The 11794-nt window shown below is 41.4% G+C and overlaps 1 long non-coding RNA gene across 1 annotated transcript in view; it reads left to right on the plus strand.

Annotated features, from left to right (window-relative positions):
* Positions 1–11254, plus strand: part of LOC120621175 (uncharacterized) — a 21225-nt gene extending 9971 nt beyond the window's left edge. The window contains exons 3-5 of the long non-coding RNA XR_005658093.1: positions 4838–4846; positions 10340–10343; positions 11245–11254. This is a non-coding gene — a long non-coding RNA (uncharacterized LOC120621175). The remainder of the gene's footprint in view (positions 1–4837; positions 4847–10339; positions 10344–11244) is intronic.
* The last annotated feature ends 540 nt before the right edge of the window (positions 11255–11794 follow it).

The raw sequence follows: 11794 nt of genomic DNA on the forward strand, positions 1-11794 counted from the left end.
GCCTCCAAATGTTGTGGCCGCCAGCCCCCGATAGACACACAGACCACCAGAAATCAGTGATTTATAGGAAACACACTCTTTATTCAGCCAGCTGGGTCTGCCAGGGGTACGCAGACTCCAAATTAAGCAGCCCCGAAATGCAGAGGTACAGGGTTTTTAAGCCCTAAACCCCATTCTTCATCCTGTCTGAACACACAAGTCTATTTTTCTTCTTTTTACTAACTGTCAACCCACAGGTAGGTCATGCAAGTGGGGGTACAGAAGCAGAAAGCTTATTGTTAGAATGTTATGTTCCTATGGGTGATAACCTATGTTCCCATTGGCGATAGCCAAGCAGTAATTTTTCAGCCAGCACACTTGACATTGGTTCTTCTTTTGTAACCTGTTATACAAATGAGACAAACATGATTTCTCTGTATTGTCCCATGGGTTGTTTGTTTCTTCACTGCAGGCCAAGATCTGTTAACTCAAAAGCCCACTGAAAAAAAATCTCAAATTTTTACATATCCAAATATTTTTAAAATAAAGATTACTCTCTCCTTTGAGAGTTCCCTTGCCCTCCTACCCTTCTGAGCAGCAACTTGGGTGCTGGTGCTGTAGCCTCTGTCCAGTCTCCTGTTGTGAGAGATGATCTTGCATGTAAACGTTTGTTCAATAAAGTTTGTATGTGGTACTTACTGTGCTGGCTGGAAAACTACTGCTTGGCTATCGCCCTTGGGAACATAGGCTATGACCAATGGGAACATAACATTCTAATAAGCTTTCTCCTTCTGAATCTCCACTTGCATGACCTACCTGTGGGTTACCAGTAAAAAGAAGAAAAATAGACTTGTGTGTTCAGACAGGATGAAGAATGGGGTTTAGGGCTTAAAAACCCTGTACCTCTGCATTTCGGGGCTGCTTAATTTGGAGTCTGCGTACCCCTGGCAGACCCAGCTGGCTGAATAAAGAGTGTGTTTCCTATAAATCACTGATTTCTGGTGGTCTGTGTGTCTATCGGGGGCTGGCGGCCACAACATTTGGAGGCCCCAGCGAGATCTCGGGGAGTGGCCCTGAGATCTAAGACCGGACCGGCCTCCGAAGTGATTGCTGTCCCTGTCACGGATTCAAAGGAGTCGCCAACCTGAGACATTTCTGGGCCCTTGAATGCCGTGACGGGTTCAATAAAATCATCAAGGATGCAACCTTTAGGACACACTCTTTGTTCCTGGTCCCGAAGGGAATCTCCGAGACCTCAACGTCTGCATAAAAGGTACCTTTCTGTTTCTGTTGACTGGTCATTGGGGGTAGGTGGAGAGACTGGACGCAGTCATATCTCCCAGATGGTGGCCAGACCGCGGGACGCCACCTCCTGTGCCCCGTTATCAGGTTCTGTCTATTGTCTTTGGTCTTGTCTAGGTTGTAGGCGGCAGACTTCTCTGGGTCCACCTACACCCCAGTAATTAATTGTTCTTGTCTGAGTGTCTGTTTTGTGTTTTCTGCGCAAGCGATGCGGGGAGAAGCGAGTTCACGGAAGACACCCTTGGGGTGTCTCCTGTGACATTTCAAACAAGGGTTTGTAGAGGGAACTGACTATGGCATAAAGTTTTCTCCAGGAAGATTAAGGACATTGCGTGAAGTTGAGTGGCTGTCTTTTGATGTAAACTGGTCTCTGGAGGGTTCTTTTGACAGGGTTTAGTGAGGACTGTTTGGAAGATTGTCCCGATCAGTTTCCCTACATTGATGAATGGTTAAACCTTGTTCAGAACCTCCCTCCTTGGCTCCGCCGGTGTGCCCTTTCTCTAGGGGCGTGAGACTTAGTTGTGGGCACCCTCGAAACATGCAGCAATTGAATCTCCAAGACAGCCCAGTCCCTCGGTCCTCCGATCTCCACCAGAGGACAGTGACCTTCCCCCACCCTATAATCCAGGACAACACAATTCCAAATAGCATCGCCTCACCTCCTCAGACACGGGCAGGTAACCCCTATGGGCCTCCTGCTCCCGCTCTGGGCGGGGCACCAGCAAATACCACTACCCCAGCCATCCTCCCCTTGCAAGAAGCACCACTCCAGGAGCATCACACAGACAGGCCCTTTATAGTTCATGTGCCTTTCTCAACTAAGGACCTGTACAACTGGAAGGCACAGAATCTGCCTTTCTCTGAGAAACCCCAGGCATTAATAGTACTCTTAGAAAAGTGTCTTTCAGACTCACTGCCTCACCTGGGATGATTGCCAACAGCTTTTAATTACCCCCTTCACAGAGGAAGAACTCAGATGCATTCGGACTGAAACACAAAAGATAGCTGCGGGAGGGGCGGGGAGGAGAGTTGAGGAAGCAGGGGAACAGATTGAGGAGGAATTTCCCTCCACCCGCCCAGACTAGGGACACAATTCTCAGGCAGGGAGAATGGCATTAGATCGGTACCACCAGATTCTTATTGGGGGAATTAGGATGGTTGCTCGTCAGCCAACTAACCTTTCTAAGGTAACTGAAGTTATACAGGGAGGGACCTCAAGAATCCCCTGGTGCGTTTCTTGAATGAGGCATACCGGGTATACACCCCCGTTGATCCTGAGGCCCCTGAGAACCAGCGGGCAATTAATATAGCCTTTGCTACTCAGGCAGCCCCTGATATCTGGAGTAAATTACAAAAACTTAGAAGGTTTTGCAGGGATGAACCTGTCTCAGCTTGTTGAGATAGCCCAGAAGATGTTAAACAACAGGGAGGCACCAGATAACCCCAAACATATAGCTAAAATCCAAAGCTACTGTCATCGACCCAGCCAATCTGTTGCCAGACCCAGACCCCGAGACCCCATTCATGACTGCATAGATTTCACTAATGCTGTGTCTTCCTCGTGCCCAGACCTCAAAGACTCCCCTCTGCCTGAGGCCGATGAAGTTCTGTTCACGGACGGGAACAGCTTCATGCAGGAAGGAAGGAGGTATGCTGGGGCAGTGGTCATAACTCTAACTGGCACCATCTGGTCACAAGCTCTTCCCCATAGGGCTTCTGCTCAAAAGACCGAACTCATCGCCCTCACTGAGGCACTAAGATAAGGAAAGGATAAGGCAGTCACAATATACACTGACAGCCGATAACGCCTTTGCCACTGCACAGGTACACGGAGCCATCTACAAGGAAAGAGGGCTTCTGACTTCAGCTGGGAAGGACATCAAGAACAAGGGGGAGATCTTAGCCTTACTTGAAGCCATATAGATGCCTAAGGCTCTTGCTATTGTTCTTTGTAAAGGGCATCAAAAAGGGAATAGTCCCGAGGCTGAGGGAAACCGACGAGCCAATGCAGAGACAAGAACAGCGGCCACAGGGCCGGTGGGGCCCCTACCACATCTACTGACTATTGTCCCTTACCCAGAACTGCCTTCATCTCTGACCTATATGGTGGAAGAGAACATCTATTTTCAAGATAAGGGAGCCACTAGGAACCAACAGGGGTGGTGGATGACCCCAGATGGAAAAATTGGGCTCTCACGGCCCTTGGAAGGACTCTCTTCCACCAACTACACCAGACCACACACCTAGGGTGAACTAAGATGCTCCAAGCTTTAGACCCCTACTTTCACTTGTTAGAAGAGAGAAGAACTGCAGAGGAGATTGCTCACGATGCCCGGCTTGTGCCCAAGTTAATCCAAAGAAGGGGACGATAGAAGAACCTAGGCATAGGGAAAGAGAAACTTATCCGGGGGATCACTGGGAAGTAGATTTCACTGAGGTTACCCTGACTGTGGGGGGCTACAAATATTTACTTGTTTTTATAGACACTTTTTCAGGATGGGTAGAGGCCTTCCCTACCAGGAAAGAGACTGCCTTAGTAGTTACTAAGAAACTACTAGAAGAAATTCTCCCTCGATTTGGTCTCCCCAGAACTTTAGGGTCGGATGATGGGCCAGCCTTCGTAGCAAAGGTATCATAACAATTGGCTAGCTACCTAAATTTGCGATGGAAACTCCACTGCGCCTACCGGCCCCAAAGTTTGGGCCAAGTGGAGCAAATGAATCGAACCCTAAAAGAGACATTAGTCAAGTTAGGATTAGAAACTGGTGGGACCTGGGTAGAACTTCTCCCCTTCGCTCTTTTCTGAGCCAGGTGTACTCCATATATTAATGGATTCACCCCATTCGAAATTTTCTTTGGAAAACCCCCACTTTTAGTACCTAGAATAGAAGATGAGAAAAAGGCAGAACTACGTAACCTTGTCTTACTTAAGTCTTTACAGGCCCTTCAAAGTGTACAGAAGGAGATTTAGTCCCGGGTTCGTGCTGCCCACTCAGCCCCAGGGGACGGACTTCCCCATCGGTTTCAGCCTGGGGACTCTGTGTGGATCCGGAAGTTCATTTCCAAGGGACTAGAACCCAAATGGAAAGGACCCTTCGCTGTCTGCCTGATGACGCCCACTGCAGTTAAAGTACACGGCATCCCATCATGGATTCATCATTCCCACGTGAAGGCAGCACGAGAGTGGACAGCTCGGGAAGACGGGCCCTTAAGACTAAGACTCAAGCATACATAAGTCTAACCCTCAGTTTCTTCCTTTTTTCCTCTTTAGCCCAGGTATTCGACCAGCCACAACCAAAACCAGAAGGAGCATTAATAACTTTGCTAACGACAATACACAAGGTCTTAAATAAGACCACCCCAGACATAGGACAAGATTGCTGGTTGTACCTAAACCCAAAACCCCCTTACTATGTGGGGGTAGGAACTCCCCTAAACTTAACTGACCTCAGCAGGCTAGAACTTCAAGTCGATTCACTAGCAGAAGTAGTCCTCCAAAATAGAAGAGGTTTAGATTTATTATTCTTAGAACAAGACGGATTACGTATGGCTCTAGGCGAAACCTGTTGCTTCTATGCCAAAAACTCTGGAATAATTAGAGAAAACTTACTACCAGTACAGAGAAATTTAGATGCCAGGGAAAAACAAAGACTAGAATCAGATAAGTGGTTTCATAGGATGTTCGATTGGTCACCATGGCTAACAACCCTTCTATCTGCTGTAGCTGGATCTTTAATCCTCCTCCTCCTCTCGTTAACTTTTGGCCCATGTTTCCTCGATTTCTTGTTTGCATATATAAGGAAGAGAATTAATTCTATTAAACTTTTAGTATTACAAAATAGAGGCTATGAGCAAATTCCACATGAAGAATTAAGGATTTGATTTTCTGCTAAGGCCAGTGGGGAATGTGCTGGCTGAAAAATTAGTGCTTGGCTATCGCCCATGGGAACATAGGTTATCGCCCATGGGAACATAACATTCTAACAATAAGCTTTCTGCTTCTGTACCCCCGCTTGCACGACCGACCTGTGGGTTGACAGTTAGTAAATAGAAGAAAAATAGACTTTTGTGTTCAGGCAGAATGAAGAATGGGGTTTAGGGCTTAAAAACTCTGTACCTCTACATTTCGGGGCTGCTTAATTTGGGGTCTGCATACCCCTGGCAGACCCAGCTGGCTGAATAAAGAGTGTGCTTCTTATAACTCACTGGTTTCTGGTGGTCCGTGTGTCTATCGGGGGCTGGCGGCTACAACATTACCTCATGGTTGTATCTTTTTTTGATCAGTCCCCAAATCTCTCATATCTTCCACATAACCACACTCTGATTTCCCTTGGGTTTCCCATGGATTTCTGATCCATGAATCTTGGATGGGACTGCGTCCCAGCTCCAGACATGGCCAAGTAGTATCCTTGTCCTTCAAGGTTATACATTTAAGAGAAAGCATGTGACCCAGAAACCAGGGTGAATCTTCAACTTCACACTGAGCCATATAGAGGGAAAGGTCCTTGTCTCCCAAGAGACTATATAGAAAGAGTTGCTGCAGTAGCCATATTGCCATGTGAGGAGAAGGCCTCTCAGAGGTCAAAGGGATCAAAGTCTAGAACTCAGTTTCTCTCTGTCTCTTAAAACTGTCTTTCTCTGCTTTGGCCTCATCTTCACATTGACTGAAGAAAAAGGGTTTCTCCATTCTTTACAAAAGAGTAAAATGCCCTTAAAAGGCAGGCAAAGGAAGATGGAATCCAGAAGACAGGTGGAGAGGGGGATCTTAAGAAGGAAGGAAGGAAGGAAGGAAGGAAGGAGGGAGGGAGGGAGGGAGGAGGGAGGGAGGAAGGAAGGAAGGGAGGAAGTGAGGAAGAAAAGGTGCCATGGTGCTGATGTAGATAGTGTCAATGAAAAGGACCTGAATCTTTGAAAATATTAGAAAGATTTTTATTTATGAGTCTTGATGAGGACTATAGCCCAAGAGCAGAGCTTCAAAATGCCTTGAAACAGTACTCTAACTTCAGAAAGGGGGAAAGGATGCTTTTATTGGCAGAGGAATAGGAGAAAAGTACATAAAAAAGAACAGTTAGATACCAGAAGAGAGCTCTTTAGAATGTAAAATATGATCATAGCAACTCATTTAAATAAATAGAAGGATTGGAAGATAAATTTGAGGAATGCTCTTAGAAAGTACATAGAGGAAAAATAAAAATTTGTAGGTAAGAAGAAAAAAGAAACTTTAAAAGAGAACAGAAATTTCATTGACACTACCTACATCAGCTTCGTGACTTCTTTCTTTCCTGAATTAGAGTCTCAATTATAAAATTAACCTTTCAAATTTCAAAATACACAACACCTACCTTGTTAAACTTTATATACTTTGAAGATTAAAGTAAATTGTGTGTGTTGAAGTGGTCCTATCAGGGACTCAGGGGTGGGAAATCTGTCTAGCAAATTTGTGTTCTTCCTCCATTCTTTGTCTCTTATATTTCTAAACAATAAAAAAAAAAAAAAAAAAAAAAAAACATGGTTAAGTACTGAGTTTAAAACTTCTTGTGCCAATAATTTTTTCACTAGAAGTTTCTCACTAAGCACTATTGAAACTTATGGGCCATGATTTCAACTATAATTTTAACTAAGTCTGAATCAAAGAAGTTGGGGCTTATAGTAATTAATTTCCACAGTGTCATGGTGAAAATCAATCCCTATTTGAATATGTTCTCTTCTACCCCTGCTACAGTAGCTCAAGAGTGTGCCTGTTAAGCACATCACACGTATATAGCAGCAATGATTCTCAAATTTGGCTGTACGTCCTGCCTGATTGCATAGATGGCACTGATAAAGCCAGTCCATGAGCTAGCATTTGGAACTACTGGGCTACGTTTATATCCACAACATATACTGTAAACACTTATCTAGGCATAAAGTGAGAGATGAGTCCTCAAAGTTTCCAATATCTTCCCAAGGGCTTCACCTGGAACCCTATTACCTAATCCTTGGTATAAGAATCAGGGACTTCCAGTTTCTGGTAATGACAAACTATATAATTCAAGCCAACTTTCCCAATAATGACAATTAAACAAGCCAGATGAAATATTTAAAAAAATCTTCTTAAGGGCATCGAAGACAAAGTCAGACACAAAAGACAAATATTGTATAATTCCACTCATACGAGGTACATAGAATAGCCAAACTCATAGAGACAGAAAGTAGAACAGTGGTTACAAAGGGCCGGGGGAAGGGAGTGGGGAATTATTGTTTAATGGGTACAGAGTTTTAGTTAGAGAAGATAAAAGTTCTGAAGCTAGTCAGGGATAATGATTACACAACACTGTGAATGTACTTAATATCACTGAACTGTATACTTTAAAGTGGTTAAAATGGTAAATTTGATGTTATATATATTTTACCACTTTAAAAAAAAAAAGTGTCGAAGAGCCAACAGGTTAGTGAGGCCTTGCCCAGAAGTTAGGGCGTGGACAAGATCCAACAAGGTCACTTAGCACTGGAAGCCTCCACACTTGGAGTCACTTTTCCTACCCTGGAGGCATTCGATGGTCTAAGGAGGCCTCTGAGAGGCTGAGCTGGGCTTTTGGTAGGCTCGTTGGCCTGAAAGGACACACCCCGATTTTGTGCTGGGTTATAGGCCTATAACCCCCTAAAATATTAAATCAGCAATTAAAAGCTTTCTCACAGAGAAAACTCTAGGTTTAGATGGTTTCAATGCTGTTTTGATCACATATTTAAAGAATAAATAACTCCAATATTATGTAAAGCCTTCCAGAGAATAAAAAACAAAAAAGAGGAAATGCCTTATGCTTTATTTTATGGCTATAAAAATCTGATACTCAAGTCTGAAAAGATCAGAATGAGAAAGGAAAACTATAGCCCGATCACCCTCATGAGTATAGATGCAAACATTCTACACAAAATATTAGCAAAGTGAATCAAGCCATGTGTATGAAGAATAATACACCATGGTCAACTTGAACTAATCACAAGAATGAAAAGTTGATTTAACATTAGAAAGCAAGTAACTTCCCACATTACAAGGGGAAAAAATCAAATAATTACTATAATAGAGGAAGAAATGTTTAATAAATTTCAAAATTCATTTATGACTTAAAAAAAAAATCTTCCTAGCAAACTAAGGACAAAAAGTAATCTCCTTAACCTGATCAAAATATGTAGGCAAACATCATACTTAATAGTTACATGCTAAATGCCTTCCCTTTGGGATCGAGAATAAGACACATGCACACATTATCACCATTTCTATCCAACATTATGTTGGACATCCTAGATAATGCAATAATGCAATAAAGCAAGAAAAATATTAAAAGTATAGAGATTAAAACAAACCAGGTAGGTACAGCATGGTAATTATAGTTAATAATACTGTATCATATACATAAAACTTACTAAAAGTAGATTTTAAGTGTTCTTACCACCAAAAACAGTATAAACATAAGAATAGGGGTTTTTTCCAACAAAAAAAGAAAAAACAATAGCAGATGGTATGATTGTGTATGTAGAAAACACAAAAGAATTTATAGATAAACTGTTAGAATCAATAATTTTTAAAAGCTAAGATCCTGAAGTAATTGTTACAGAAGAAGCAGATAACCTGACATATTACAAGAATATATTTACCAGTAAACAGAACGTATAAATGTTAAGGTAAAAAATAATAAACAATTAAAATAATGACAGACTATTATTGTTATAATATATTGTTCTGTTGAAATTCCATTATTATACCTTGGGAATAAACTTTTTAAAGATATCAGCAACAATGATGACTAAGAAAGCATCTAACCCAGACTAAACCCTGGACTGATAAGACTCTCTCCCATAATCTTTATCATGGAGACAAGTGCTCCGCTGGCCAAAACATACTCCAGTGGTATCACTACACTTTGCCAAGCCACTGAATGACAATGTTGTAATCCCCTAGGAAATATGGGAACCAGCTATTCATTCTACAAATATTTGTTGTTTCAAGCTCTATGCAAAGTATGCTGGGTACTAATAAAAAATAAAATTGATAGGATACCTCATTACACATAGTTTACCATAAAGACAAACAAAAAATTCAGGAGTAAACTGGAAAACATAATGATCAAGGCCTTTCTAGGAAAAGTTTTTTGTTTTTTTTTGTTTTTTTGGTTGGGGGAAAGAAAGAAATTGAGACAAAGACAATCTCATGTGAATGTGTACCAGAAGCCACAACACTGAATTTGTCACATTTTGTCCCTATCAATTAGTATTGGTTTCCAGGCTACAATTAATTTCAAAATCTCAGTGGATTAACACAATAAAGTTTGTTTCTCAATCAGATGGCAGGAGTGCTCTACTCCACATACTCAAGGACCCACATTGATAAAGTCTCTATTACTTTTTTATTATTAAATTTATTGGGGGCGACATTGGTTAATAAAATTATATAGGTTTCAAGTATACAATTTAATAATATGTCATATGTATATTGCATTGTGTGTTCACCATCTAAAGTTAAATTTCCTGTTAAAGTTAAAAGTCTGTCACCGTATATCTAACTCTCTTTACCTTTATCTACCTCCCCTCATTCTCCTTACCTTTGGTAACCACTAAACTGTGGTCTATGTCCATGAGTCTCTGTTTGTTTGTCTTATTCATTTATTGCTTGTTTGTTTATTTTGTGTCCCACATATGAGTAAAATCATATGGTTCTCAACTTTTTCTGTCTACCTTATTTTGCTTAGCATGATAATCTCAAGATCTATCCATGTTGTCACAAATAGCAGTATTTCATCTTCTTATGTCTGAGTAATATTCCATTGTATATATGTACCATAGCTTCTTTATTCAATCATTTATCAAAGGACACGTAAGTTATTTCCATGTCTTGGCCACTGTGAATAATGCTGCAATGAACATCGAGGTCCATATATCTTTACAAAAAAATGTTTTCAAATTTTTTGAGTAGATATGCAGAAGGCAGATTTCTGGTTCATATAGTAATTCTATTCTTAATTTTTTGAAGAACCTCCATACTGTTTTCCATAGTGGCTGTACCAATTTACATTACCACCAGCAGGGTATAAGGGTTCCTTTTTCCCCACAACCTCTCCAGTACTTGTTATTACTTGTCCTGTTGATGACAGCCATTCTAACAGGTACAAGGAGGTATCTCACTGTGATTCAACATCTTGAACTGGAAATCCAACATCTTTGAAGTCACAGCAGCAGAAAAGTGTGTGATGGAGCAGGCACATCAACTCTTACCTGAATCAGACCAGAAGTGACACACAATACTTCTGCTTACAGCCCCAACCTAAGTGCAAGAGAGGCTCAGAAATGCAAGTAAATACATGGTGATCCCTACTATCTTTGCCACAGTTTCTTTAATTACAAGCAACAGAAATCAATTCGCTTATCCAAAAAGGAAAATTTATTGGGAACATATGGGGGAGATCATAATATCAAAGGGAAGATGAATGAGCCATCTTTGAACAGATAGGACTTAGGAAGCCTCAGGGGTCTTGAGAACAGGAAGTCCTTAACTACCTCTCCTGGGCACCACCACTGGAATGAATGTTCCTAGTCTTTCTTCAGTCCTTGTACATTTCCACTCAAGAGTCAAAGTCTCAGGGACTAAATGGGAAAAGAAAAGATCTGGTTGAAGGATCTTCCAATAATCTCTCCAAATTTAATATAGAATAAAGGCAGGACACTTGGGTTTACTTCCCAAACCAAGATCACATACAATGGGATGAAGTAATTCCCCAGAGGGAAATCATGACACTGTTAGAAAGGGTAAATGGCTGTAGGGTGACCACTATGTGGATATTCTCACTTTCACCTGTATTCTAGTGGTTCTAGTTACTTTGTCAACCCTAACTAAGCCCATAATCTCAGGGACCCTGCTAGGAAGACGGATCTCTTAGTTCGCAGCAAGAAAGCTGGGTTAGAGAGTTTTCTTCCTGAGGATTATTTTAGCCCATCTGATGTCTAGGATCATAGTGGGTCATGTGTTTTCCCCACTAGCCAAATAGATAGTGGAGGTTCTAGGAAATTTGAAGCAATGGTGACAGTCTCACACCTTCAGAGTCAGAAAGATCTTGTACAAATCCTGGAGGTCTCATTTATAAGCTTTTGGCAATTTATGTCTCAACCTCAGTTTTGTCATCAATTTGTTTCCAATTTTGGAAACCCTCACAATTTTTGACAAATTGATATTATTTCTTCAGGGTATACTCACTAAAAAGTCTTCGTTTCTACATTCCATTGTTTTCTACACCTGACGGTAAGCTTTGTACTATGAGTTTCAGAGATACTATTACATGTTGCATACTATATGGTTATGGGTGACTCTTACACAACTCTTACTTAAAATAGAAGTTTGGGAAGCAGATCTACATACTCTAAAATGTTAGACTTAACTTGTTTAGAATATTCTAGGCCAGAGATATAAAGATTACCTTGAGGAAAAAAAGTGCAACATTCATGCAGAATTTCTGGCCCAGAGCATATTTACAAATTATAGGAC

This window comes from Pteropus medius, unplaced genomic scaffold (assembly GCF_902729225.1).
Source record: "Pteropus medius unplaced genomic scaffold, Ma_sr-lr_union100, whole genome shotgun sequence".
NCBI classification, from domain to species: Eukaryota; Metazoa; Chordata; class Mammalia; order Chiroptera; family Pteropodidae; genus Pteropus; species Pteropus medius.